This window comes from Carassius carassius, chromosome 18 (genome assembly GCF_963082965.1).
Source record: "Carassius carassius chromosome 18, fCarCar2.1, whole genome shotgun sequence".
Classification (NCBI taxonomy): Eukaryota; Metazoa; Chordata; class Actinopteri; order Cypriniformes; family Cyprinidae; genus Carassius; species Carassius carassius.
The window spans coordinates 28,515,952-28,541,703 of record NC_081772.1 but is presented as its reverse complement, the minus strand read 5'-3'; the positions used below and the strand labels follow the sequence as shown (position 1 = coordinate 28,541,703).

The following is a 25,752-nucleotide window of genomic DNA, read 5'->3' as shown; positions in this document are numbered from 1 at the left end:
CACACAACAGGGCAGAAGGTGGTCTGCTTAATTCAAGTCCCTGTTTGGGCGAAGGTCATCTTCTTTTTGTAGGCCTCAGCTTGCTATCACTACGGTCCATCTCTTCTGCTGACTCTGTACTAGAGCGATGTTCCTTCCTGCTCCCGGGGATCAGTGCATCTCCCTTGTTCGGCACACCTGATTCTGATTGTCAGCCCTTTAGCAAAGAGTGCTCACAGAGTGAGTAGAATAAGACAGACTTCCCAATTGTTCAGTGCTGTCGGTCCCCAGGGCCAGTACTGAAAAACCCCATTACATAGGATGAGACATGGCAGCCTAATTTCTCCTCAGTGGGACCGCTGTTTTACCCGCTTGCAGGGCTAGCTTGCAATCTCCGCTTGCTGACTGAGCTGGGTTGGTTGCAAGTAGGTCAGGCAGAAGTGTTGGACACAAACTGAGCAGAAATTGGTCTACTTTGTGGCCGAGTGGTTAAGGCGATGGACTAGAAATCCATTGGGGTCTCCCTGCGCAGGTTCGAATCCTGCCGACTACGCTGTTTGCTGAAGGCCTGAGGCAAAGCATCCATGCATTTTTCACGGTCCTCGCACTTATTAGCGAAATGTCCAGTCCCTCTTCGATGGACAAACACGCCGCTGCTCCTTCTTGTATCCGGGCTCCAGGGGTTGTCTTGGGTGAGCCAGTGGCACGCCGTGATCGTATAGTGGTTAGTACTCTGCGTTGTGGCTGCAGCAACCCTGGTTCGAATCCGGGTCACGGCAACCCTTTGCCGTTGAGTATACGGCAAGGTTGAAATTTTTTTACCACCTCATCTTTCTGCGTGATTTTGTTTCTGAAGCTTGGCCTTTGCATGGCGCCACCACACAAGGGTGCTTGCTATCTAGCATTAGGCGTAGTCGTGGCCGAGAGGTTAAGGTGATGGACTTGAAATCCATTGGGGTCTCCCCGCGCAGGTTCAAACTCTGCCGACTACGGGAGGGATTTGCAGTATTGCTTTAGCTTTCTATGACGGTAATTGTGCCTTCTATGGTCCTTCGCTCTCTGTGCCATAACTGCTTCTAGCTTTCATCCTCGTGACACCTGCGTCTCTTCTAGGCAGCTTGTTGTAAAACTGCTGCTTTATAAAAGGGGAGAAGCCAGTGCTCCTTAAGAGCCCGGATAGCTCAGTCGGTAAAGCATCAGACTTTTAATCTGAGGGTCCAGGGTTCAAGTCCCTGTTCAGGCGAAGGTCTGTCTGCTTTTGGCGAAGTCACCTTGCTATCATTATGGTCCATCTCTTCTTCTGAATCTGTACTGGAGCGGTGTTCCTTCCTGCTCCAGGGTATCAGTGCACCTCCCTTGTTTGGCACACCTGATTCTGATGGTCAGCTCGTTAGGAAAGCGGGCTCACAGAGTGTGCAGTGCTGTTGGTCCCCAGGCCCAGCACTGAAAAACCCCATTGCATAGGATGAGACATGGCAGCCTGATTTCTCCTCAGTGGGACTGTTGTTTTAGCCGCTTCCAGGGCTAGCTTAAAATCTCCGCTTGCTAGGTTGCAAGGAGGTCAGGCAGCAGTGTTACACACAACATGGCAGAAGGTGGTCTGCTTAATTCAAGTCCCTGTTTGGGCGAAGGTCCGTCTTCTTTTTGTAGGCCTCAGCTTGCTATCACTACGGTCCGTCTCTTCTGCTGACTCTGTACTAGAGCGATGTTCCTTCCTGCTCCCGGGGATCAGTGCATCTCCCTTGTTCGGCAAACCTGATTCTGATGGTCAGCCCTTTCGGAAAGAGTAATCACAGAGTGAGTAGAATAAGACAGACTTCCCAATTGTGCAGTGCTGTCGGTCCCCAGGGCCAGTACTGAAAAACCCCATTACATAGGATGAGACATGGCAGCCTGATTTCTCCTGAGTGGGACCGCTGTTTTACCCGCTTGCAGGGCTAGCTTGCAATCTCTGCTTGCTGACTGAGCTGGGTTGGTTGCAAGTAGGTCAGGCAGCAGTGTTGGACACAAACTGAGCAGAAATTGGTCCACTCCCGTAGTCGTGGCTGAGTGGTTAAGGCGATGGACTAGAAATCCATTGGGGTCTCCCCGTGCAGGTTTGAATCCTGCCGACTACGCTGTTTGCTGAAGGCCATGAGGCAAAGCATCCATGCATTTTTCACGGTCCTCGCACTTATTTGCGAAATGTCCAGTCCCTCTTCGATGGACAAACACACCGCTGCTGCTTCTTGTATCCGGGCTCCAGGAGTTGTCACGGTTGAGCCAGTGGCACGCCGTGATCGTATAGTGGTTAGTACTCTGCGTTGTGGCCGCAGCAACCCCGGTTCGAATCCGTGTCACGGCAACCCTTTGCCGTTGAGTATATGGGAAGGTTGAAATTTTTTTACCACCTCATCTTTCTACGTGATTTTGTTTCTGAAGCTTGGCCTGTGCAGGGCGCCACCAGACAAGGGCGCTTGCTTTTTAACATTAGGCGTAGTCATGGCCGAGAGGTTAAGGCGATGGACTTGAAATCCATTGGGGTCTCCCCGCGCAGGTTCGAACTCTGACGACTACGGGAGGGATTTGCAGTATTGATTTAGCTTTCTGTGACGTAATTGTGCCTTCTATGGTCCTTTGCTCTCTGTGCCATAACTGCTTCTAGCTTTCATCCTCGTGACACCTGCGTCTCTTCTAGGCAGCTTGTTGTAAAACTGCTGCTTTATAAAAGGTGAGAAGACAGTGCTCCACAAGAGCCTGGATAGCTCAGTCGGTAGAGCATCAGACTTTTAATCTGAGGGTCCAGGGTTCAAGTCCCTGTTCGGGTGAAGGTCTGTCTGCTTTTGGCGGAGTCACCTTGCTATCACTACGGTCCATCTCTTCTTCTGAATCTGTACTGGAGCGGTGTTCCTTCCTGCTCCAGGGTATCAGTGCACCTCCCTTGTTTGGCACACCTGATTCTGATGGTCAGCTCGTTAGGAAAGCGGGCTCACAGAGTGAGTAGAATAAGACAGACCTCCGAATTGTGCAGTGCTGTCGGTCCCCAGGCCCAGCACTGAAAAACCCCATTACATAGGATGAGACATGGCAGCCTGATTTCTCCTCAGTGAGACCGCTGTTTTACCCGCTTGCAGGGCTAGCTTGCAATCTCCGCTTGCTGACTGAGCTGGGTTGGTTGCAATTAGGTCAGGCAGCAGTGTTGGACACAAACTGAGCAGAAATTGGTCTGCTCCCGTAGTCGTGGCCGAGTGGTTAAGGCGATGGACTAGAAATCCATTGGGGTCTCCCCGTGCAGGTCCGAATCCTGCCGACTACGCTGCTTGCTGAAGGCCATGAGGCAAAGCGTCCATTCATTTTTCACGGTCCTCGCACTTATTTGCGAAATGTCCAGTCCCTCTTCGATGGACAAACACGCCGCTGCTGCTTCTTGTATCCGGGATCCAGGGGTTGTCTTGGGTGAGCCAGTGGCATGCCGCGATCGTATAGTTGTTAGTACTCTGTGTGTGGCCGCAGCAACCCCGGTTCGAATCTGTGTCACGGCAACCCTTTGCCTTTGAGTATACGGGAAGGTTGAAAATTTTTTACCACCTCATCTTTCTGCGTGATTTTGTTTCTGAAGCTTGGCCTGTGCAGGGCGGCACCTGACAAGGGGGCTTGCTTTCTAACATTAGGCGTAGTCGTGGCCGTATCTTCCCAGCGATCGGACGGCTGAACACTTCCTAACACTTCCTAACAACATTTGAATACTTCCGAACAAGGTCGCAACACTTCCTAACAAAGTCAGAACGAAAGTCCGAACACATCCTAAATTAATCCGAACAGGTCCGTCCTAACGCAAATCCGAAACTTTCGAACAGATGGGGCAAAGGAGCCAATCAATTCCTACCGAGAGGAAAGAGCCAATCAGCAAGTTGACATGCCAATCTCGCCGCTGATTGGCTGAATGAGTTTCGTGATATTCCAGCTGTTTGTAACTCACTGGACATCTGCTATGCGGAGATTTAAGGTAAGCGTTATCACAATACAAATCCGTGACATCAGTGTTAACCTATTTGTTCAAACATTAATTCATGATTTGGAATAAAGATTATTCTGATCGTTCTACGCTTGCGTAGCAAGGCAAGCTAACTTAACGTGTCGCTAACTGATGCTTGTTAAGCCTTCGATTCATAACAAGTTTTTATTTTCTATATCTTTGCAAGAATTTCATTTCATCATTCAGTATTCCAAGTATCCATTCCCTATGTTATTTCAGTCATGACTGAGTGATTCTTTACTGAATGTATTTAAATCTTTTACTATTCCAGGTATTCATTAAATATCTATTTTTTTTCCCCTTTCTTACTTTATATACAAACACAGTTTTTATAATTATACATCAAAAGCTATTTGCAATTTTTTGCAAGTAGGAACATATTTACTGCAGAAAACTATTAACCTGCCACATATTTCACCACTCAACATGTCTGCTTTTGTATACTTGATGTGAGTCTTTATATATATATATATATATATATATATATACATATATATATATATATATATATATACATATATATATACATATATATATATATATATATATATATATATATATATATATATATATATATATATATATATATATATATATATATATGTGTGTGTGTGTGTGTGTGTGTGTGTATATATAAATATAAAACTCCAATAAACTCCTTTCTACTGTTGCTATATTAACACATATTTAACCACATTGATTTGTTCCCCATTATTGTTCAGATATGACCAAAACAGGCAAATCCTCTGCTTATTGGAACGACATCTGCCACAGGTATGACCAGGGCACCTTCCAGTTCAGTACAGGAAAAAGGCCTGGAAGCAGAAAATGGAAGGAGGTCCTGGAGCGGATTGATGCCTGTCCCCTGCAAAGGGGGAATAAGGTGGACCTGTTTGGCAGGCACATAGTGTGCACTTGTGGGTTCCATAAGGTAGGTATATAATATAATATAACAAAGGCATGATAAGTCCATGTATCATGTAATACACAATTTTATGCACCAAACCCTGATATATTCTCAGAATATATTCTCAGTACAGTTCTGCAGAGTAATTGGTGTAATTATTTAACATGAATAGTAAGACCTTCTTTTGTTCCTAATATTAATTTTCTCCCAGTCAACAGATAAGGTCTTGATTGAGTCAGGGCCTAAGGTAAAGGCAGGCGGCAGCTCAGAGGAGACCGGGACATCACAGGAAGTACATGGGGTGAAATGTTCTCTGTGTAGTGTGGTTGTGGAGGCAGAGAAGTTCTCCGAGCACCTCTCTGACCACCACGTTGAAGAGAGGTGTGACAGCTGTGGGGTCAGGGTCCAGGGTGCCGCCGGACTCCTCCAACACATTGAGTCGAGCCATTATGGGGCTCTATTGGCTCCACGTGTTAGCCCTTCAAAAAATCCCACACCATCTCCTTGCTCCTCACCATCTCCATGGCTGCCTCCACCTCCACAGCACTTGCCGTCTCCAATGCCAGTACCAGTGTCTCCATCCCCAGGGCCCACTCCATTCCCACACCACTCTCCAGCTCCAAAGCCCTCACCACCACCTCCACGGTGCTCTCCATCTCCACAGCCCACTCCATCCTCACATCCAGTACCCTCACTGCAGCCTACACCATCTCTGCCTCAGGCTATTACTGACTGGGAGAGCTTTCTTCCCAGTCAGTTCAAGAGAGTCCTCCAGCCAGCAGATTGGGTGTGGATTGCCAAGTGCCTCTATGAGCCCACAGGGCAGCTGAGGCAGAAGATCCAGGTGAACTGGTTTTATCCATCGATGCAGCCCAAGCCATGTCCTCCTGAGCCCGGGTGGTACTTCCGACAGAGGATGTTCTTGTGGGCACCAATGAGGATGTGGGGCATTCCTCTTAAATGCCCACAGTGTGGCCGGAAGATGCACCATTCAGGAATTTACCCGAAAGTCAGGGAGGTGATTGACATGGATAGCCGCTATTACCTTGTGGGTGGGGACTATCCACGCTGCAGTGCATGCAAGTTGCCAGTATGCCCATGGAGCCAGGACATCCTTTCACAACTGGATGTGGCACACAGGACCATGTTTCCAGCGGTGCTGACCACTCAGCTAGCCCTGGACAGGAATACAAATCAAAGAAATGTATAATTAAGCTTGTCAGAATGTCTTTATTTTTCCTTCTTTTTGTTTTTCAGATCACCAAAAAGCTGGCTGGTGGCATTGGGGACACGGCTGCATGGATGACCAACATTGGCAATGAGCTCGGCCAGGTTCTGAACAGTGTTCTGACAACAGCTGAAGGCGCAGGACTGGAGGAGCTGTGCCAGGGCGTCGTCAAACGCTACCAGAATGCTGGCGAGCCAGAGCCTGAGGTCATCTATGTTGACCGGGATTGCTGCAGTCAGTCAGGTGAGATTTTCAAATTACTACTTTATCAAATGTGCACTGCAATATATTTTATAAAATTTAATAGTGGTGTAAAAAAGTTCCCCTTTCCCTATTGGTGATGGTAATTAATTTGTATTATTTTTACAGCCAGTGTATTAAAAATTGTAATAAATTATATTGACTGAAAAGTATGTTTGAAATTAAATCAAATGCATGTTTTTTATTTTTTCTCCTCCACAGGTGCATCTTCAGTGTTAAAACTTTTTGGCCATGGAAGTCTATTGTAAGGCTAGATATATTCCATTTTATGAGAAGATTCAACTGTGGCCTTACTACAGAGCACCACCCTCTCTATGGTACCTTTTGTTCAAAACTTTCCTCCTGTATCTTTGAGTGGGATCAGGAGGATGTGAAAGAACTTAAGGCTGCCAAGAGAGGGGAGTGGAAGTGCAGCCATGGTGGAAAGTCTCTCACTGAGGCTCAGCTCATGGCCAGCATCAGCCCAGGTGAACTCGCGAAGCACTGTAGGCGGCAGGGCTGAGGAGATCCGGGCCATGATTTCAGGGCTGCTGGAATCAGTGTGGGAGCTAACTGACACTACAGGGTTTCGCCTGGTTAACCCTGACAGCATGCACCATGTCTGGGAGATGCAACAAAAACACCTCGAGTGCATCCAGGACCCTCCACATGTAGAGTTGTACACAAAGACGGGGACACTCCAGAAGGGTGGCAAAGTCCTAAACGTGCTTAGGTGCGGCAGGGGGTCATCCTCGCTGGAGAGTTTTCACCGCCACCAGTGTGCCTTCATTCCTGGTAAATTCTGAATATTAAATTGCATTATGTTTTGTAGATTTTTACGTTGAAAAGATCGCTATTGTGTCAACAACAGAACCCTGGGTGCTACCTGGATTTGGCTTGTTTTCATGGAATTTACTATCAGTCTCATTATTATGTGTTACTGTTCTATAACTGTGTCATTAAATTTGTATGTCCTCAGTTTAAAATAATTGCTGACTGAATCTGTGCATTTTCATTCTTAGGATGGAGATGCAATGCCATGCACACACAAATGTACATGTTAGAGAGGGCCTTGAGGTGGAACATGAGCCGGGCAAAAGAAGCTGTATCTGTGGTGGGGGCCTCAACCCTAAAGACATTTGATGTCTGCACAATGTCTCATTTAAACAGCATGAGCCAACGGGTCCTTGGTCGGGCTTTGATGCCAGAATTTACCCCTCCAGGAAAACCCACTGGTAAGATATCTCACAGGAAAATGCTGAGCATTGGAGTATTTCTCTCTCTCCTGTGTTTGTTTGTTTGTGTGTGTGTGTGTGAGTGTGTGTGTCCTCTCCCCATTAACAATGTGGTACAAATTATTGCAGGGGAGCGCATTACAGTTGAGTACTTGTTGGCCCAGTCCAATAGAGGCGACCAGTTGATTGCACACCACAATGACATGCCTGAAGTCCCCCCAGAGGAGCCCGAAGAGGATAGTGAAATTGACACGACTGTGTGCCATGCAGCTGACCTTAGGGCTGATGACTCTCCAGTAGCTGTCGTGCAGGCCCAGGTGACAAGTCAGGTGGGTGACACTGAACCCAAATCCCCAGATGAGGAGGTCACTGAGGAAGAGGAGGATGACACTGCAAGTCCTAGCACATCAAGCCAGGTAATATTGCTATCCTGTACTATTTTTTACTTTAAAAATTTTTTTATCTGGTACAGTGCAAAACGCCTATTGTCACCAATGTGTAAAGTTAACATATATGCATGTACAATGCAAAATAATTATTACAACACCGTATATGTTTATTGGACTGTGTTTGGCATTTTTCTCAATTTCCAGAGTACACAGTGTGATTCCAGAGGTGTCTTGGGCTGGGAGGCAGTTGATGCCCTGGCAGCCTACTTGGTTGGCCTAAACCGAACGATCACTGCCTTGTCATCACAAGAGGAGGCCAACATAGTCCAGCTGTACATGGCTCTGCATGCCATGGACAAGGTACCATCAAAATATAGCCAGAGGGTTAAGAAGAAGGCTTTGACAGGACCTTGGAGAGCATCCAGGAAGCAGAGTGGCTCTGCTCCAGGACAGCAGGCAGCAGAGAGGTAATTTGACTATTTGGATCGTCACTAGTTTATAACCCAGTATACAGTTCAGATTATATCATCTTTCTTTTCCATAGATTGTTCATGACTCATGGGCAGGCAGCTCAGGACCCTGAAGTCCACAGGGTCTGTGAATGTGTTTGCCTAAGGCTTTTGAAAGAGTTTCAGCAAGCACGGAACAGGCCCAGGGACACACAAGGAAAAACTCTACCAATTCCACAATCTATTGTGGTGGTATACAGCCACTTAAAACAGCTGATGGAGGACAGCAGAGAGGTTCTAGGACAGACTAACCTAGTTCTGGTCCCGATAAACACCACTACTGTCTCCTCGTGGTGAGTCTTGTTTTATGCGATACTTTTGCACAATCACAGTAGTATATCAAGATTGTACTTATAAAACCTTCTTGTACATGCTTTTAAAAATGATGCTACAGGAAGTAAAGACAATGGGCTTTTATTCACTTAAATTGCTAATTTAAGATGAAGAATGTTTCTCTTGCAGGCTACTAAAAAGACAGAAACGTGTAGACAGAGACATGCTTCTGCAGGGTACTGCACTGCCCAAAAAAGTATATTTGGCAAAGGAGGCTCTTCCTGAAGTGCGCGAACTTCCAGCTGTTCCTGCACAGCATGGGCATGAGGCCATGGTATTTCAGGATTCAGCAAATCAGGAGGGAGAGGCCTTCATTCGTAAGCGTATCTCCAACAGGTGCCCAATGCCCACCCCTCCTCCTGGATCTTACTCTGCATTTCCCATATACCCACCAGCACCACACTTTGCATTCCCCCCTGGGTCCTACCCACCCTTTCCCAGCTACCAACCAGGTCTACCACTGCCTCATTCTACCCAATTCCATCCCCCTCCCCAATTCCAGCCCCCTCTCCAATTCCAGCCACCTTCCCAATTCCAGCCACCTTCCCAATTCCAGCCCCCTCCCCAATTCCAGCCACCTTCCCAATTCCAGCCACCTCCCCAATTCCAGCCGCTTCCCCAATTCCAGCCCCCTCCCCAATTCCAGCAGCCTAATACCTTGCCATCACAAACTTGTCCCTCCACTCAGCCCAGGCAGCACACATGGAGAAGGCAGAAAGCTGCCCAAGAGGATGAGGAGCGAGTGGCTAGAGGTGAACCACCACGGAAACGACTAGCAAAGGATATATATCACTATATCTGCAAGCAGTGTGGGCTGGCAAAAAATAAGACAACTGGCCACACTCAGCTGAAGGGCCGGTGGTATTGTCCAGCCTCAGGCCTCTCTGTTGCACAGTGGAGGGAGAATGTACAGGGAGTTCTTTGATTTTTTTTTCATTGGTGTATATAATAATGTATATAGTTAGGTTTTTATATAGTTGCATATGTTGTGCTGTGTGTGTGTTGTGCTGTGAACATTTTGTTTTTAGTTGCTGTTTCCAGTGTTTAATTTGAAATGTTTGTAAAAAAAAAAGGAAAGACACAACTCTTGTGGTGTAATAGTAACACCTCCACCCTTTGGGTGGAAGATTCCAGGTGCAAGTCCTGGCAAGAGTTTGTGGTGTGTTTGTCAGATTATTATTATTATTATTAATTTTTTTTATTAAAAATATAGTCAAAAACCAATCAAACACTTTACTTAAATCCTTTGTGAGTGTTCATGAAGTTTGATGGATAATTTTTTTTTCTTTTTCTTGCTTTCCCTCCTTTCTCCTTCTCTTTTCCCTTTCTTTCCCCCTTGTAGCAGTCCCTTTTGCCCTGTTTTTGGCCGAGAGGTTAAGGCGATAGACTTGAAATCCATTGGGGTCTCCCCGCACAGGTGCGAACCCTGCCGACTACGGGAGGGCTTTGCAGTATTGCTTTAGCTTTCTGTGACGATAATTGTGCCTTCTATTGTCCTTCGCTCTCTGTGCCATAACTGCTTCTAGCTTTCATCCTCATGACACCTGCGTCTCTTCTGGGCAGCTTGTTGTAAAACTGCTGCTTTATAAAAGGTGAGAAGCCAGTGCTCCACAAGAGCCCGGATAGCTTAGTCGGTAGAGCATCAGACTTTTAATCTGAGGGTCCAGGGTTCAAGTCCCTGTTTGTGTGGAGGTCTGTCTGCTTTTGGCGGAGTCACCTTGCTATCACTACGGTCCATCTCTTCTTCTGAATCTGTACTGGAGCGGTGTTCCTTCCTGCTCCAGGGTATCAGTGCACCTCCCTTGTTTGGCACACCTGATTCTGATGGTCAGCTCGTTAGGAAAGCGCGCTCACAGAGTGAGTAGAATAAGACAGACCTCCGAATTGTGCAGTGCTGTCGGTCCCCAGGCCCAGCACTGAAAAACCCCATTACATAGGATGAGACATGGCAGCCTGATTTCTCCTCAGTGGGACTGCTGTTTTACCCGCTTCCAGGGCTAGCTTACAATCTCGGCTTGCTAGGTTGCAAGTAGGTCAGGCAGCAATGTGACCACAACAGGGCAGAAGGTAGTCTGCTTAATTCAAGTCCCTGTTTGGGCGAAGGTCAGTCTACTTTTTGGAGGGCTCAGCTTGCTATCACTACGGGTCCATCTCTTCTGCTGACTCTATATTAGAGCAATGTTCCTTCCTTCTCGCGGGGATCAGTGCATCTCCCTTGTTCGGCACACATGATTCTGATGGTCAGCCCTTTAGGAAAGAGTGCTCACGGAGTGAGTAGAATAAGACAGACCTCCCATTTGTGCAGTGCTGTCGGTCCCCAGGGCCAGTACTGAAAAACCCCATTACATAGGATGAGACATGGCAGCCTGATTTCTCCTCAGTGGGACTGCTGTTTTAGCCGCTTCCAGGGCTAGCTTACAATCTCGGCTTGCTAGGTTGCAAGTAGGTCAGGCAGCAGTGTTACACACAACATGGCAGAAGGTGGTCTGGTTAATTCTAGTCCCTGTTTGGGCGAAGGTCAGTCTTCTTTTTGTAGGCCTCAGCTTGCTATCACTACGTTCCATCTCTTCTGCTGACTCTGTACTAGACTTCCCAATTGTGCAGTGCTGTCGGTCCCCAGGGCCAGTACTGAAAAACCCCATTACATAGGATGAGACATGGCAGTCTTATTTCTCCTCAGTGGGACCGCTGTTTTACCCGCTTGCAGGGCTAGCTTGCAATCTCCGCTTGCTGACTGAGCTGGGTTGGTTGCAAGTAGGTCAGGCAGCAGTGTTGGACACAAACTGAGCAGAAATTGGTCTACTCCCGTAGTTGTGGCCGAGTGGTTAAGGCGATGGACTAGAAATCCATTGGGGTCTCCCTGTTTAGGTTCGAATCCTGCTGACTACGCTGTTTGCTGAAGGCCATGAGGCAAAGCGTCCATGCATTTTTCATGGTCCTCGCACTTATTTGCGAAATGTCCAGTCCCTCTTCGATGGAAAAACACGCCGCTGCTGCTTCTTGTATCCGGGCTCCAGGGGTTGTCTTGGGTGAGCCAGTGGCACTCCGTGATCTTACGGCCATACCAACCTGAGGGTGCTAGAGAGCTACAGGAAGTGTTGGCTGCAGTTGGGAGAGGAAGGCTCTCCTCCATTTTGTGTTTTTCTATTTGTGGTTGTTTTGTTTGTTTTGTGAATCTGTGATTGTTTTTTTGCATTTTTTATTTTTTGAAAAACACCTAATGCTGCTGCATATCGCTGTCTGGAGGGTGGTTGATCTTTTTTTTTTCTCAAAAATGGACGGATTATATGGTAACGACTCGGAACTGGCTGGAGAGACTCGAATGGTAAATGACAATGGACTGGCAGGAGGAACACGCATGTCAAGCGACACTGGACTGGCTGGAGGAACACGCATGTCAAGCGACACTGGACTGGCTGGAGGAACACGCATGGCAATCGACACTGGACTGGCTGGAGGAACAAGCATGGCAAACAACACTGGACTGGCTGGAGGAACACGCATGGTAAACGACACTAGAATGGCTGGAGGAACAAGCATGGCAAACGACAATGGACTGGCTGGAGGAACACGCACGGCAAATGACACTGGACTGGAGAAGCGACAAAGAGCTCGAATTGTAAAAGATCAAGAAGCAAGGAAAATATTTGGTGAAAGAAAATATTTAAAGGAGGCAACAGTGATCATGAGTACAGAGAATGTGATTGGTGTGAGAGGAGAGGATATAATTAAAGCAATCTCAGAAAAAATTGGAAGTGGAAAGGTGTTGGCTGTAAGACCCAGACAAGGCAAAGAATATAAACTGACATTGGAACAGGAAGAAATGTGTGACATTTTAATCAATGGATTGACAATAAAGGGAGTGGACTGTGAAGTAAAAAAACTGCAAAATAAAGATTACGTTGTTTCCTTTATGCACCTGCCTGTCTACCTGGAGGATAAGGAAATTGTAAACAAATTGGAAGGATGGGGGGTTTCCCCCATATCTAAAATCAAAAGAAGGTGCTATCCGGACACTGACATCGAAGACGGCACAAGGTTTGTAAAGGTGAGGTTCCCCAAAGAAGTGGCATCACTCCCTTACAGCACTAAGATTGAAACAGCTGAAGGTACCCGCAGTACTTTAGGGTGATGCACAGCCACCAGGTGAAGACTTGTAGGCTGTGCATGAGCCCAGAACATCTACTGAAAGAGTGCCCAGAATTCAAGTGCCATAAATGTTTGGAAAGGGGACATTTTGCACGAGACTGCAATGCTGTCAGGTGTCCGGATTGCCAAGAAATTTTAAATAAATGTGAATGCTGGATGGAGGGGGTGGTAGGTGGAAGGAAAGAACAGGTGGACAGACAGGTGCATGAAGAAAACAATGATGAAGGACATTGTGATGAAAGACATGAAGAGGACAAATTACAACCAAAGGAAACAGAGGAAGGAACAAACAACAGACAGGAAGGAGAAGGAGAAAAAGAAAAAGAAAATAACAATGAACAAATAAGAGAAGAGGACACACAAATTACACCGATGGACATATCTTCAATTCATGGACAAAAAGGAAAAGAACAAGACAAAGAAACTGACAACGGAGGAGAAATAAGTATGGAGGAGGATGAGAAGGAAAAGGCGGAGAGGGGACAAATACGAAGACGATCGCTAAAGGTAAAGCCAAATATAGAAAGTTCAAGAAAAAAAGTGAAACGTTTAAATAGGTTTGAGGTGTTAAAGGAATTGGAGGAGAAAGACTGAGAATGATGGGTTTTAGATATTTATTATTTTTCTTTTTAATGGTTTTAAGTGTTGTGACTTTTAATGCAAGAGGACTTTTGAACTTAAAGAAATTTGAAAATATAAAAGAAAAATGTAAAAGAGAAGACATTATTGTACTACAGGAAACAAACTGGAGAGAAAATGTAATGAATGAATATAAAAAGAGATTGGGAGGAGGGATTTTGTACAATAATGGAGATGGGAGGTTTGGGAGAGGTGTGGCTTTTTTAATGAAGGATGATGTTTTTAAAGCAAGTCAAATTTTATACAAAGATACGATGGGTAAATGTATGGTTGTAGAGACAAAACATGAAGGAAGGGAATTGATTTTAGTAAATGTACATGCACCAACGGAGGAGAAGGAAAATAAAGAGTTTTTTTATGTTTTAAGTAGTTTTGTAAAGAAGTATAAAGAAATAATAATGATGGGAGATTTTACATGTAATACGGTTTTTAGTAAACAAGACATGGCAGAAGGAATGGTTTTTAAAACTGACAAAGGGAGAAAAGAATTAAAAGCTTTAATGGCAGAAAATAATATGATAGATGTGTGGAGAGAAAGAAATGAAAAGAAAAAAGAGTTTTCAAGAAGGCAAATAGTGGGGCAGTTTGTGTGTGAAACAAGAATTGATTTTATTTAATGTACAAGAAATGTGGAGAATTTTATAGAAAATATTAAGTATGAAGAAACAAGTTTTAGCGATCACAAGTTCTTATTTTTTTAAATTGGATTGGAATAAAGTGCACAGAGGGCCAGGAATATGGGTTTTAAATACAAAAATGTTAGAAAATGAAGACTATGTATTAAAGGTTAAAGAAATTATAGAAAAGGAAAAGGAAAATGAAATGTATGAAGAAGATAAGAGAATTTGGTGGGAGAATGTAAAGTTTTTAATAAAAAAAATTCTCAATTAAGTATTGGAGCATAATACGCAAATGCAAAAGATACAACGAAAAAAAAATAAAGGAATGTTTGGAAGCGGAATTGAATAAAGAAAATAAAGATATACAAAAGATAAAGGAAATGGATGAAAAACTGAAAGAAATAGAGGAAAAAGAATATGAGGGGGCGAGGTTAAGGAGCAAAGCTAAATATACTGTGGAGGGAGAAAAGTGCACAAAGTTTTTTTTTGATTTGGAAAAAAAGAGAGGGAAAGCTGAAACAATAAAACAGGTAAGAGGGAAAAATGGGGAAGTTGTAGAGGGGAATGAAAAGATTTTAGAAGAAATAAAGAATTTTTATGAAGATCTTTTTAGTGCTAGGGGTGTAGAAGAAAACGAAAAAATTGAATTGTTGAATCGAATAAAAGTAAAAGTTAGTAAGGAAGATAAAAAAGAATGCGATCAAAAAATTGGTGAAGAAGAGATTGAAAGAGCAATACAGCAGCTGAATAAACAGAAAAGTCCAGGAATAGATGGTTTGGTAAGTGAATTTTATATATGTTTTAAAGAGATTATAACCAAGATTTTAAAGGAAGTTTTTAGTGAAATTTTTGAAAAAGAAGAAGTTAATGAAAGAATGGGGATGGGGATAACAAAACTGATATATAAAAGGAAAGGAGAAAGTTAGATTTAAAAAACTATAGGCCGATCACAATGCTTAACACAGATTTTAAGATTTTATCGAAGGTTTTAGCAAACAGGTTAAAGGAAGTAATGCCAAGTATAATCGAAACAAACCAAGCATACGGAGTAAAAGGAAGGGATATAGCGGACATAACAATGAGTATAAAAGACACAATATGGTATATGAAAGAACTAAATGAAGATGGTTACATAATTAGTCTAGATTTTGAAAAAGCATTTGATCGGGTTGAACATGAGTATTTATTTGATGTTTTAAAGAAATTTGGTTTTGGGGGAGATTTTATCAAATGGATTGAGATTTTATATAAGGGCGCTTTAACGAGAATAAAATGTAATGGGTTTTTAACAGAATGTTTTAAAATCACGAGATCGATAAGACAGGGTTGTCCGCTTTCGGCATAATTATATTCACTTGTATCGGAACCGTTAGGATTGGCCATAAACAAAAAGAAGGAATAATTGGAATTGAAATTGAGGAAAATAAGGCTGAGGGAAAGGTTTTTCAATATGCTGATGACACAACGATAATAGTAAAAGGAAAGGAGAGCATCAAAGACGTTATGAATGTTGTAGAGGAATATTGTAAAGGATCTGGGAGTAAAGTAAATGAAGAAAAGACGGTATATATGAGATTTGGTAAAGCAATGGTTTTTTTTTTAGTGGAAGAAATTAGGATTTTAGGAATTTTAATGGGTAAAAATGAGATGAAAGTAAGAGATGAAATATGGGTGGAACTAGTAACAGGAATAGAGAGAAGGTTAAATTTTTGGAAATTAAGAACTTTAAACTTAAAAGGGAAGGTTTTAGTATTGAATGTTTTAATGGTGTCTAAGCTATGGAATGTTTTATATGTGTCGCATATGCCATTGTGGACAGAAAAGAGGTTGAAGAAATGTTTTCTTGACTTTTTATGGGAGGGGAAGCCAGCAAGAATAGCTTTTAATACGATTTTAGGGGCGGTAGAGAAGGGGGGTTTAGGTTTAATAGATGTGGAACAGAGGAAAAATAGTTTGAGAGTGAAAGTAGTGAAGAAATACCTACAAGATGAGGACAAACCAGAGTGGAAAAAGACGATGAAATACTTTTTAAACAACTGTGGGGATTTTAACATGGGGGATGGAATTTTATGGATGGAAACGAAGAATTGGATGACAGAAAATTTACCAGAGTTTTATAGAGAAATTTTAAGTGCTTGGGGAAATTTTTTAGATAAAGTTGAGTTTGATCCACATGGGAGAGAAAACATTTTAAATCAACCTCTGTTCATAAACCAAAACATTTTAAAACAAGACAAAGGTTTTTTTTTAAAGAAATGGATGGAAATGGGGATAACAAGAGTGAGAGATGTATTGTATGAATTTAAAGAAGGTTTTTTACAGACACAATTTATTGTAGATGCAATGGAGGAGGCAAAAGAGGATTACAGTGAACAAGACATAAAAAATAAATATAAAATCATTAAAAGCGCAATACCCAAAGAGTGGATTAAAAGAATAGAATGTATGGAAGGCGAGCCAAAAGAGAAATGTATTTACGTGAAATTAGGGGAAAAACTGTATGATTTTAAGGAATGTACTCTGAAAATGATTTATTGTTCTTTTAGAGATGATGTTTTTAAAGAGCCTATTGCAAATGGATACTGGATGCAGAAATTCAAAGATTTAAAAAAAGAGTGTATATGGAGAAACATGACAGGGAAGTGTGTGGAAACTAAATTGGGATGTTTGGAGTATTTTATAAGGCATAAAGTGGTTTTTACTGAGGTTATTTTAAATGAAATAGGAAGGGAAGAAAATGCTCTGTGTAAAGTGTGCCAGGAAAAGGAAGAGGGGATTTTACATATGTTTTTATATTGTAGAGAACTGGAGGAATTTTTAAGAAAACGTAAATGTTTAATTAAAGATGTGACTGAAGACTGGGATGAAAATGTAATGGAATGGAACAGAGTGGTGATGTTTGGTTGGGAAAAAAATGTCAAAACAAAAATTTTATTAATCTGTGTGTAATGCTAATGAAAAGTGCAATATGGGAGAGAAGAACTGTGGCTAAAAAGGAAATCATTGTGTTGGATGTTTGGACTGTGTTTAAAAGGAAAACCGAATTATATATTGAAAGGCTGTATGTGTATTTTAAAGGTGTAAATATGTTGGATTATTTTTATGATGTTTTTACCCCAAAAGTTTATTGTGTTTTAAATGATTTAATGTGGAAGCTGCCAGGAAGTGATTTTTAAATTATCTATGTAAAGGGTAGATGTGTAATGTAGAGATGTGTATAGAAGAAATTCTGTATTTTCTATTGCTTGTGTTTAATCTATTGTACTTTATTTGAAATTTCTTTAATAAAACAAAAAAACAAAAAAAAAGGTTAAGGCGATAGACTTGAAATCCATTGGAGTCTCCCCGCGCAGGTTCGAACCCTGCCGACTATGGGAGGGTTTTGCAGTATTGCTTTAGCTTTCTGTGACGGTAATTGTGCCTTCTATGGTCCTTCGCTCTCTGTGCCATAACTGCTTCTAGCCTTCATCCTCGTGACACCTGCGTCTCTTCTGGGCAGCTTGTCGTAAAACTGCTGCTTTTTAAAACGTGAGAAGCCAGTGCTCCACAAGAGCCCGGATAACTCAGTCGGAAGAGCATCAGACTTTTAATCTGAGGGTCCAGGGTTCAAGTCCCTGTTTGGGCAAAGGTCTGTCTGCTTTTGGCGGAGTCACCTTGCTATCACTACGGTCCATCTCTTCTTCTGAATCTGTACTGGAGTGGTGTTCCTTCCTGCTCCAGGGTATCAGTGCACCTCCCTTGTTTGGCACACCTGATTCTGATGGTCAGCTCGTTAGGAAAGCGCGCTCACAGAGTGAGTAGAATAAGACAGACCTCCGAATTGTGCAGTGCTGTTGGTCCCCAGGCCCAGCACTGAAAAACCCCATTACATAGGATGAGACATGGCAGCCTGATTTCTCCTCAGTGGGACTGCTGTTTTACCCGATTCCAGGGCTAGCTTACAATCTCGGCTTGCTAGGTTGCAAGTAGGTCAGGCAGCAATGTGACACACAACAGGGCAGAAGGTGGTCTGCTTAATTCAAGTTCCTGTTTGGGCGAAGGTCTGTCTGCTTTTGGCGGAGGCACCTTGCTATCACTACGGGTCCATCTCTTCTGCTGACTCTGTATTAGAGCGATGTTCCTTCCTTCTCCCGGGGATCAGTGCATCTCCCTTGTTCGGCACACATGATTCTGATGGTCAGCCCTTTAGGAAAGAGTGCTCACGGAGTGAGTAGAATAAGACAGACCTCCCATTTGTGCAGTGCTGTCGGTCCTCAGGGCCAGTACTGAAAAACCCCATTACATAGGATGAGACATGGCAGCCTGATTTCTCCTCAGTGGGACTGCTGTTTTAGCCGCTTCCAGGGCTAGCTTACAATCTCCGCTTGCTAGGTTGCAAGTAGGTCAGGCAGCAGTGTTACACACAACATGACAGAAGGTGGTCTGCTTAATTCAAGACCCTGTTTGGGCGAAGGTCAGTCTTCTTTTTGTAGGCCTCAGCTTGCTATCACTACGGTCCATCTCTTCTGCTGACTCTGTACTAGAGCGATGTTCCTTCCTGCTCCCGGGGATCAGTGCATCTCCCTTGTACGGCACACCTGATTCTGACGGTCAGCCCTTTAGGAAAGAGTGCTCACAGAGTGAGTAGAATAAGACAGACTTCCCAATTGTGCAGTGCTGTCAGTCCCCAGGGCCAGTACTGAAAAACCCCATTACATAGGATGAGACATGGCAGCCTGATTTATCCTCAGTGGGACCGCTGTTTTACCCGCTTGCAGGGCTAGCTTGCAATCTCCGCTTGCTGACTGAGCTGGGTTGGTTGCAGGTAGGTCAGGCAGCAGTGTTGGAAACAAACTGAGCAGAAAAATGGTCTACTCCCGTAGTCGTGGCCGAGTGGTTAAGGCGATGGACTAGAAATCCTTTGGGGTCTCCCCGCGCAGGTTAGAATCCTGCCGACTACGCTGTTTGTTGAAGGCCATGAGGGAAAGCGCCCATGCATTTTTCATGGTCCTCGCACTTATTTGCGAAATGTCCAGTCCCTCTTCGATGGACAAACACGCCGCTGCTGCTTCTTGTATCCGGGCTCCAGGGGTTGTCTTGGGTGAGCCAGTGGCATGCCGTGATCGTATATTGGTTAGTACTCTGCGTTGTGGCCGTAGCAACCCCGGTTCGAATCCGGGTCACGGCAGCCCTTTGCGTTGAGCATATGGGAAGGTTGAAAATTTCTTACCACCTCATCTTTCTGCGTGATTTTGTTTCTGAAGCTTGGCCTGTGCAGGGCGCCACCAGACAAGGGGGCTTGCTTTGTAACATTAGGCGTAGTCGTGGCTGAGAGCTTAAGTCGATGGACTTGAAATCCATTGGGGTCTCCCCGCGCAGGTTCGAACCCTGCCGACTACGGGAGGGCTTTGCAGTATTGCTTTAGCTTTCTGTGACGTTAATTGTGCCTTATATGGTCCTTCGCTCTCTGTGCCATAACTGCTTCTAGCTTTCATCCTCGTGACACCTGCGTCTCTTCTGGGCAGCTTGTTGTAAAACTGCTGCTTTATAAAAGGTGAGAAGCCAGTGCTCCATAAGAGCCCGGATAGCTCAGTCGGTAGAGCATCAGACTTTTAATCTGAGGGTCCAGGGTTCAAGTCCCTGTTTGGGCGAAGGTCTGTCTGCTTTTGGCGGAGTCACCTTGCTATCACTACGGTCCATCTCTTCTTCTGAATCTGTACTGGAGCGGTGTTCCTTCCTGCTCCAGGGTATCAGTGCACCTCTCTTGTTTGGCACACCTGATTCTGATGGTCAGCTCGTTAGGAAAGCGCGCTCACAGAGTGAGTAGAATAAGACAGACCTCCGAGTTGTGCAGTGCTGTCGGTCCCCAGGCCCAGCACTGAAAAACCCCATTACATAGGATGAGACATGGCAGCCTGATTTCTCCTCAGTGGGACTGCTGTTTTACCCGCTTCCAGGGCTAGCTTACAATCTCGGCTTGCTAGGTTGCAAGTAGGTCAGGCAGCAGTGTGAAAAACAACAGGGCAGAAGGTGGTCTGCTTAATTCAAGTCCCTGTTCGGGCGGAGGTCAATCTACATTTTGGAGACCTCAGCTTGCTATCACTACGGGTCCATCTCTTCTGCTGACTCTGTATTAGAGCGATGTTCCTTCCTTCTCCCGGGGATAAGTGCATCTCCCTTGTTCGGCACACATGATTCTGATGGTCAGCCCTTTAGGAAAGAGTGCTCACGGAGTGAGTAGAATAAGACAGACCTCCCATTTGTGCAGTGCTGTCGGTCCCCAGGGCCAGTACTGAAAAACCCCATTACATAGGATGTGAAACGGCAGCCTGATTTCTCCTCAGTGGGACTGCTGTTTTAGCCGCTTCCAGGGCTAGCTTACAATCTCCGCTTGCTAGGTTGCAAGTAGATCAGGCAGCAGTGTTACACACAATTTGGCAGAAGGTGGTCTGCTTAATTCAAGTCCCTGTTTGGGGGAAGGTCAGTCTTCTTTTTGTAGGCCTCAGCTTGCTATCACTACGGTCCATCTCTTCTGCTGACTCTGTACTAGAGCGATGTTCCTTCCTGCTCCCGGGGATCAGTGCATCTCCCTTGTACGGCACACCTGATTCTGACGGTCAGCCCTTTAGGAAAGAGTGCTCACAGAGTGAGTAGAATAAGACAGACTTCCCAATTGTGCAGTGCTGTCGGTCCCCAGGGCCAGTACTAAAAAAACCCCATTACATAGGATGATACATGGCAGCCTGATTTCTCCTCAGTGGGACCGCTGTTTTACCCGCTTGCAGGGCTAGCTTGCAATCTCCGCTTGCTAACTGAGCTGGGTTGGTTGCAGGTAGGTCAGGCAGCAGTGTTGGAATCAAACAGAGCAGAAAATGGTCTACTCCCGTAGTCGTGGCTGAGTGGTAAAGGCGATGGACTAGAAATCCATTGGGGTCTCCCCGCGCAGGTTCGAATCCTGCCGACTACGCTGTTTGCTGAAGGCCATGAGGCAAAGCGTCCATGCATTTTTCACAGTCCTCGCACTTATTTGCGAAATGTCCAGTCCCTCTTCGATGGACAAACACGCCGCTGCTGCTTCTTGTATCTGGGCTCCAGGGGTTGTCTTGGGTGAGCCCGTGGCACGCCGTGATCGTATAGTGGTTAGTACTCTGCATTGTGGCCGCAGCAACCCCGGTTCGAATCCGGGTCACGGCAACCCTTTGCCGTTGAGTATACGGGAAGGTTGAGAATTTGTTACCACCTCATCTTTCTGCGTGATTTTGTTTCTGAAGCTTGGCTTGTGCAGGGCGCCACCAGACAAGGGGGCTTGCTTTCTAACATTAGGCGTAGTCGTGGCCGAGAGGTTAAGGCGATGGCCTTGAAATCCATTGGGGTCTCCCTGTGCAGGTTCGAACCTTGCAGAATGAGGGAGGGCTTTGCTGTATTGCTTTATCTTTCTGTGACGGTACTTGTGCCTTCTATGTTCCTTTGCCTTTCGGTCTCTGTGCCATAACTGCTTAATTGGTTCTAGCTTTCAACCCGTGACACCTGCGTCTCTTCTGGGCAGCTTGTTGTAAAACTGCTGCTTTATAAAAGGTGAGAAGCCAGTGCTTCACAAGAGCCCGGATAGCTCATTTGGTAGAGCATTAGACTTTTAATCTGAGGGTCCAGGGTTCAAGTCCCTGTTTGAGTGAAAGTCTGTCTGCTTTTGGCGGCCTCACCTTGCTATCACTACGGTCCATCTCTTCTGCTGGATTTTAATGATTTAGCATACGTCTTTATCCAAAGTGACCTACAATGAGTATGACAGAAGCATAAAAGTCGTGGATACTCTAACGGGGGGTAGAATGGACGGGAGTAGATGTAAGAGAAATATGAAGAAACAAACTTGTATCTGATACAAACTAGGATAGTATAATGATATAACGTAAAAGATAAAATATTTTATGAAATGAAAAGAGAGGTTGACGGCCAAAACTAGAAAACAATCCACGAGGCCTAGGAATTACACTTAGTTGGTGAAAAGAAGATAAGAATGTGAAAGTCCGTTTAAACAAATTTAAACAGAAAGAATGAGCAAAGTCCCGGAAGCGTACGATTGTACTTGTTTAGATTTAGATTAGATTCAACTTTATGGTCATTATGCAGAGTACAAGTACAGAGCTAATGAAATGCAGTTAGCATCTAACCAGAAGTGCAAGAATATAGTGTTTTATATACATAAAAGTGCAGAGTAAGTAAAGCTATGATATACAGAAAGTACAGTGGAGTTGCTATATACGTACAATATCGATCAGAGTATATACAGAATATAAATATGAATGCAATGTAGGGATTGTATGTACATTATGAACAGAGCAATGAAGAATTATATATACATTATGAACAGCAGGAACGTGAGAACGGTGGTAATAAATACAGTCGAATGAGTGTGCAAAAGTATTGTTGAACGATGTATTATAGGCCAAAAAAAACAGTAGTGCAATGATATTTTGGTTGACCTTTATTTTACAGTACGTGTACTTACATGTACTTATAGTGTACTTACAGTGTATTTATCTAAGAAAGTTCTGGTAATACAAAGTAACTACATGGGGTAGGGTTAGGTTTAGGGGTAGGTTCAGGGTTAGTACATAGTTATTACATAGTTATTGTAATTACTATATTGAGTACATAGTATGAACATGAGGAACAGGACTGTAAAATAAAGTGCTACCGATATTTTTTGTAGAAAAATTTTCTGTGCTTGTACATTAACAACTTTAGACAGTTTATGGTGTAATAGATTTAACCATGTGCAGTTTCTTAGCGTAATGCGATTAGAAAGTGTGTGGTTTACAGTTCGCTACGGCGCGATGAGATCTAGAGTCCGTTAAACACGGCAAAGTCAAGAAATCTCGCAATTTTAGGGCGAAAGAGTTAGAACAAACATTTGTCTATGCGGTGTTAGGCTATATTGAACTCACGGTCATTATAAAGTTTTGTATGTTTATTTTCATTTCAACATATTAATGAACGCTGTTACAGATTTTGTCTTAGTAACGTGCAATACAATAGTTTGTTAAAAGATAACACTATGGGCTGTTTGAGGAACACCGTCGTCTCCGATGCTTGAAGTTTTCACCGCTTACAGGCACCCCACTAACCTAAACCTGTTGTAACTCTATCATAATTATTTAAAATAATTATAAAATTCATGCGTGACGCCTATGTAACTGACTAAAACGAATATGTATGCTAAACAAAACATTTGCGTTGGTGAAAAAATGAAGTGAATTAATAGATGTCAGAAACTGCTCGCCTCGTGTTTTCTTAAAGAACAACGGGTTATTTAGAAGCGGCAAAGCGCAGTTCCAGTCGTAGCGCGGTTTCCAGATCGGACCTTAAGCACGATGAATGACTAAAACAGTCAAAATCATCCCGCCTCTCACTTAAATGAACGACTTATCAACACCGGTTTATTTATTGAAATACTGTACAAAGACAACCAAACAATAATGTATACAGTAGTAGAAAAAAAAAAAAAACTATTTACAGAGTTGCATTAAAAGTTTTCACAATAGTTTAGAAGAGAGGATTTCACTATTAGGTATTTGTTATGCTGATACACGTTTCCTGTATAAAAGACTATGTCTATAACCATTTCAGGTGAATGTAGGGCAATCTTATGGATCTTAAACGTAATCACGTTACAACAAGGTGACATTGTCCGTCTAGCAAATCCGTCAAAAGTGGACAAAGCAGAAAAATCTCAGCACACGGTAGATGATAATGCTTACGACCGAAGGGGATAGGCCTACTCTTTAATGTCAAGCGGAGATGCTGAAACAAGTACGACGAGTAAAATGTGAACGTGGTCATCGGCTATATGAACAAGAGCTCTAGATTTAGGGGCGATATTTTTATGCTGTAAAATTCCAGTGAACAGGCAGTGTATGTTTGACCACAATCAGAGAAAACTCTTCAACAGAAAAGTGCAAAACAACGTGTCAACTGATCGGTCGACTATCTCTGGTAAAATTAAATAAAATTATACATGTTTACGAGTCACACGTTGACAATCTTTGTCTTATGTGCTCATTACAGCTAAAATAACTGAATTGTGAAATGCAAAAGTGTGTACGGCATTTTTCTATAACCGTTACAAAAGTGAGAACATCATAGTTCTCAAATGTGATTGTATAACAACGGTAGCCCATCTAACAAATCTGGAGAAGTGGAGAAGCAAAGATGTTTAGCACATACACACGTACACCAGATATGTTGCTTTATTTGAATCAAAGAAGATGACCGTAGGAACTGATAACATTCTTTAATGTCGTCGTGTTGTGTTTTGTCAAAATAATAAAAAAAGATTGGGCAAATGTTTTATAATTTTTCTTAAATGAATAGAATGCGCTCTCTTTCCCACGCGAGAGTTAGCATGAACTTACAGGAGTCTTAAAACAAAATGTGAATTGTGTCATCGGCTATCCGAACACAATGACTAAATCTAACGGAGTAATAAAAATATAATTTACAAATCAACATTTAACAAAAAAAAAAACTTTAACAATTGTATTCTGAATTCTATATGCGTTGTAAACGTTAGTTTTCTCGCTATACTGTCTTTCTTAGTGATTTGGTCGCTCGAATACATGAAAGGTTATGGATAAAATATGTATCTCAACAAGAGTGTGGAAACTTTAACACGCTCAAACTTAAAAGAGTGTACCGTTTGATTTGTTTAGGTTGTAATAGTTTTAAGTGTAAAACAGCTAGACTTCATTTTTGCATCGATGCTTCATGCGATCACACTTTTTGGACAGACACAAAGTTGCGCTAAAAGAAATATCTAGAAGAGAAAAACTGTAACTTCATTTCTTAATTTTCATTTATTCCTATTACGATGACGCCGCACAAAGATCGCCTAAAAACGTACGGTCCACAAACAAATTGCGAACGGCCGTCCAAAATCTTGATACGGTTAAATCTCAAGGTGTAAGAAAAATGTCATTTACAAAACATTGTGATTCTTAGATGTGAAACACCCTTGACATGATCTGCTGATGTGCAAAATAGTCATAAATGTTTTAGCACGGCTATTTACACCAATAGTATGAGAACTTTATATTGTGTCACTCGCATAGAAAATTAATTACCGCTTTATCCGGGTCAAAAGGAAATGATGATAATAGCTGAAACATCCTTAGCTCATACATTTCTTTCATTTTTGAAAATCACAGCTGCCGGTGATTACAGTTTTTTAGTAAAACCATTTAACATTACACGATGCCTACAAAATAGTCAAAGCGTATGTTTTCTGTTCTAGGTAAGAACATTTACACCGAGTGTCATAGGCCGGGTAAATAATTTGAAAATAGTATTTCTGTCGAATGAGAAAAGTTCAGTCGTACATTTAAAAAAAATTTCTGATGTAGAAATTATGTTTCTGCCAAACACATCCAAAGAGAAAGAGTTTTCTACTCGTGTGAGAAAAGCACTCGGGTGCATAAATTAAATGAAGAGATGATGCCGGTCATCAGGTTATTTAAAATTAAGACGATAGACA

At 43.3% G+C, this 25,752-nt stretch overlaps 9 non-coding genes across 9 annotated transcripts; all 9 read left to right on the top strand.

Annotated features, from left to right (window-relative positions):
• The first annotated feature begins 686 nt into the window (after nt 1–686).
• On the top strand, nt 687–758 carry trnah-gug (transfer RNA histidin (anticodon GUG)). The gene has a single exon. It is a non-coding gene; the product is annotated as a tRNA-His (tRNA).
• Nucleotides 759–889: 131 nt separating this feature from the next.
• trnas-uga (transfer RNA serine (anticodon UGA)) lies at nt 890–971 on the top strand. Its single transcript has one exon. It is a non-coding gene; the product is annotated as a tRNA-Ser (tRNA).
• Nucleotides 972–1,149: 178 nt separating this feature from the next.
• On the top strand, nt 1,150–1,222 carry trnak-uuu (transfer RNA lysine (anticodon UUU)). Its single transcript has one exon. It is a non-coding gene; the product is annotated as a tRNA-Lys (tRNA).
• A 792-nt stretch (nt 1,223–2,014) lies between these two features.
• Nucleotides 2,015–2,096, top strand: trnas-aga (transfer RNA serine (anticodon AGA)). The gene has a single exon. It is a non-coding gene; the product is annotated as a tRNA-Ser (tRNA).
• Nucleotides 2,097–2,713: 617 nt separating this feature from the next.
• trnak-uuu (transfer RNA lysine (anticodon UUU)) lies at nt 2,714–2,786 on the top strand. The gene has a single exon. It is a non-coding gene; the product is annotated as a tRNA-Lys (tRNA).
• A 406-nt stretch (nt 2,787–3,192) lies between these two features.
• Nucleotides 3,193–3,274, top strand: trnas-aga (transfer RNA serine (anticodon AGA)). The gene has a single exon. It is a non-coding gene; the product is annotated as a tRNA-Ser (tRNA).
• Nucleotides 3,275–19,101: 15,827 nt separating this feature from the next.
• On the top strand, nt 19,102–19,183 carry trnas-aga (transfer RNA serine (anticodon AGA)). The gene has a single exon. It is a non-coding gene; the product is annotated as a tRNA-Ser (tRNA).
• Nucleotides 19,184–19,800: 617 nt separating this feature from the next.
• On the top strand, nt 19,801–19,873 carry trnak-uuu (transfer RNA lysine (anticodon UUU)). The gene has a single exon. It is a non-coding gene; the product is annotated as a tRNA-Lys (tRNA).
• Nucleotides 19,874–21,107: 1,234 nt separating this feature from the next.
• On the top strand, nt 21,108–21,189 carry trnas-aga (transfer RNA serine (anticodon AGA)). The gene has a single exon. It is a non-coding gene; the product is annotated as a tRNA-Ser (tRNA).
• The last annotated feature ends 4,563 nt before the right edge of the window (nt 21,190–25,752 follow it).